This window comes from Micromys minutus, assembly GCF_963924665.1.
Source record: "Micromys minutus genome assembly, chromosome: 4".
Classification (NCBI taxonomy): domain Eukaryota; kingdom Metazoa; phylum Chordata; class Mammalia; order Rodentia; family Muridae; genus Micromys; species Micromys minutus.
Genome location: NC_137973.1, coordinates 37,871,522 through 37,875,562, shown reverse-complemented (window position 1 = coordinate 37,875,562; position 4,041 = coordinate 37,871,522).

The following is a 4,041-nucleotide window of genomic DNA, read 5'->3' as shown; positions in this document are numbered from 1 at the left end:
CACACACACACACACACACACACACACACACACACACACAGAGGTAGATCCAGAGCTGGGAGTGGGGGACAGTGAGAACAGGTTAAAACTATAAAGCTGGGACCGTATCCAGGCTGCTGGCCTCATGGTTCAGCAGAGTGCTGAGTTCAGATTAGGAGGTCTGTGGATACCTGTGTCCACACAGGCTGGGTTCCCTTTCCCATTTCCCTCTACTGACTCTTCTCTTCGGCCCTCCATCCTGGTTCCTTGGCACACAGTGTTCTTGCCATCAGAGGAAGCCTGGAGAGGAAATGAGAAATGCTGGCATGGAATCTCCTTAGCCTATGCCTATCTCATTCAGAGGTGTGGGTAGCTGTGACTGGAGTGTCATTTTAGGACAACTTGTATCCAGGGGAGAAATGCTCCTCTTCCATCCACACATCCTTCAGAATGCCACCCTTGGTTCCCTCCCCAGTATCTTCCATGTGCTGTCCCTTCTCATCGATGGCTCCACTCTCTCCCCTTCTCCCAGTCCTCTCTTTCTTGGACCCTCTCGCCACGTATCAGTCCCAAATGACCCCTCTTGGGAGCCATTTCCTACTGCGACCAGCGACTTTTTGGTTGTTATGACCTCAGTCTTGATGTTTGCATGGATTACATGGCATTGGTTTTTAGCTCAACTCACCAACAATGCATCAGCGTCGCATTAAAGGAAGAAATAAAAGTGCCTCCCTTTGGAGTCATTTAGCCAAGAGTGAGTCCAGATTTTAAATCTCTACTTCATGCTCCCTGTGTCTTTTGTCCTAACAAAGGGATTCTGCTCTGTATTTATTGAACTGCACAGAAAGCATTATGAGGGCAGAAATGAGGGCTATTTTATAGACATCTTGAACAGAGCTTTACAAGGGATTAAGTCACTGGCTCCAACTGACCCCCAACTGACCCAGACAACAAACATTTTTTACCGACCGATATACAGATGTTGTGTTCAACATTTATGGTGGATATTCATTTTAGAATATTGCTTTCAACCTCTGTATTTGCTGCTTTCAGCAAATGATGCACATTCATTATTCTGGGTCAGGGGTACGGAAGAGTATGTAATTTAAGATTATAGCTCTGCATTAATTTAGGTTGTAAAAGCTGATTACATGGGGGGGATCCAAGGCAAGTAAAGTTGATTGTTGCATTTGAAAGCAGGTTAAACAACACACTGAGCACACAATAGTCGTAAGCGATTTCAAGGTGTATCACTAACTCTGCCTATGAGGTCCAACTAAAAGTAAGAGACTTTTTTTTTATCATAATGTCTTGCCAAGGATATCAGTTGGCTTGTTCCTGTTTCCTGTTGACCCCTGATTTCCCCTGTTAGATCTCTCTCCTCCTCCATCTGATGGATTGGACTTATTTATTTAGTACAAGCTGGGGCTTATCTTGAACCCTGTGTGCTGGGATTCCAGGTGTGTGTCTATCCACCCGGATCATTCATCCTGATTTCCCTCTCTGACAGCCCTTCTCTCATGCCTGTCTCCTTTCTCTCTAGAGTTCCCATTTCTCCATGCTCTATGTCACAGTGCCCTCGATGCAGGAATTTAGCCCAGAGTCCCCCTAGCTGTGTGCATGTGTGTGCACTCACGCTGCTCTCCAAACCACGTCTCTCCCAAATTACATTCAGTGCGCACAGTTTTCCTCCTGTATTTCTTGTTCTGCTTCTTGTTCTGGATCCTGAAAGACAGCCAGACACGGTGGAAATACTTCCAGATTCTGTCTCCTATTCTCCTGGGCTTCTCTGTCTCCAACCTTACACATGTATGTGTTAGTCAGAGCTCCTACAGCTTCTAGATGGGTTCCTCACCCCCCATTCTCCCCTCCTTAGCCATTCACCACCTAGTGCCTGGGGTCGAGGCTTGAATGACTGAGCATGGCGTTTACATTATTTTGATGTAACTTTCCCTGTCTTTAGGGAAATCAAACTCCACTTGTTGATGATGTCTTCAGAGACTATGGAACCTTTAGTTGGCAGAATTTGGCTACAAGAGGGTGGGCTTTAAATGTTAGCTCCTCCCTCTCAGTTCCTGCCCTATGCTCTCTGGCCGAGGTCTGCTCCTGTGAGGATAGCTCTCTTCCCCACCAGCTCCTGCTACCATGGACCAAGCTGTTCCTCTCTGCCCTCTAAGATGGGATTTTTGAGACCATGAGCTAAATTACAATCTTCGCCTCTTGGCTTGCTCTGTCCAGCACTCTGTCACGCCGACACGAAAGTATCTAGTGGTGAAAACAGGCACAGGAAATGGGTTGTTGGTGAGGTTAAACCTGACTATCTGGTTTCTAGGCCTGTGGAACTGATTTGCAAAAAGTATATGAATATGAAAGACTGAAGAAATGTAGTTTGGGAAGCCATTGATGCTGCAAAGTGGAGCTTATGGTGGGAATTTGAAAAACCCCAAATGCCATTAGACAGACATGTGGCTAGTAAGGACTGTACGTGAGGGTTGAATTGTTAAGACTTTGGGAATTTTCTTCCCTAATAAGTTAATTTTCTGTTATTTATATGGTTGTTTTCTCTATACATATTTATGCAACACAAGTAGGCCTGGTGCCTTTGGAGGTCATAAGTGGGTGTCAGATCCCCTGGAACAGGAGTTACAGTTGTGAGCTGCCATGTGCGTGCTGGAAATTGAACCCAGGTCCTCTGCAAGAACAGCCAGTGCTCGTGACCTCTGAGCATCTCTCCGGCCCTGGTGGGAACTCTCGGAGTTGTAGTAACTGCATTTCTTTTCACTGTGAAAAGCTTGTGAACCTTGAGTCATGGATGGCACGCCAGGGCTTGATTCTGAAATGTTCCTGACGTCTCATGCTTAACACTTGTCCTGTTTTTGGAGGCTATGGACTTTGGGGGAGGTGGCAGAAGTAGATTACAAGGACATTAGCTAATGTCTTTGGACATTAGCTCCCTCCCCTCGTTCCTGCCTTCGGTCTCTGCTGTCTGGCTTGCTGCCATGGTAGCATCTCTCTTCCACCTCATCCTCCCAGGGCCATGAACTGCCCTTCGGCTCTGCCTTGCCTTCCCCACCATCTCTGTCAGGCATTTTGTTACAGTGACAAAAAAGTAATGCACGCACAGACACTACCTGGTGATTATGTGTACCTTTGCAAACAAGAGAATGTAGAGGAGGGATTTAAAAAACATACTTCCATACTCATGGCACTTGGCATGCAGCCTCTTGTTCCAGATGTTGAGCAAATGTTTATTCAATAAATAAATAAGTAGGCGGCTACATCTCAGAAGATTGTCCACTCTCTTTGTTTTATAAAGCTGATACTCAGTAATAGAAATTCTTCTCCCCCTTGGGTCTCTGGTACATAGGATTGGGTTAATCTAGGCCTCATGTCACACAATTGGTTCATACAAGACACCTGTCATTCACTCACTTTTATACCAAGTCCTTACCCCGGCTTTATTGTATTTACTTAATGTTGAGTACTCAAGAAATGATTGTTTTATAAGCATATGTCTTAATTTTTGTGAATACTATTGTGATATAGGAGATTATGTTATTTTATTTATGTGTATGGGTATGTCTATGTGTGAGTATGCGGGGTGTGTGTGTGTGTGTGTGTGTGTGTGTGTGTGTGTGGTCACAGAGGCCAGAAAAGAGCTTTGGACCCTCTAGTGCTGGAGCTACAAGGGATTGTGAACTTCCCAGTGTGGGTATTGGGAACTAAACTCCAATCTTCTGAGTGAGCAGGAAATACTCAACTGCAGAGCTATCTCTCCAGCCCTTTACTATGTTTCTTAAGTTTTCTGTTCATGGCCATGTTTATAAGATTCAACTATTTTTCTTTGTGTATCTCTACTAGCATGGTTCTCTGTTGCTGTGATGCAACAGTGACTCAGAACAATTTGGCAAGGAAAGGGCTCGTTTCATCTTACAACTCACAGCCTATCCTCAAGAGGAACCAAGGTAGAAGCCTAAGGGCAGAAAATGAAGCAGAGACCATGGAGGATCCCTACTTCCTGGCACGTTTGCAGGCTCATGTTCAGGTACCATGATAACAGCC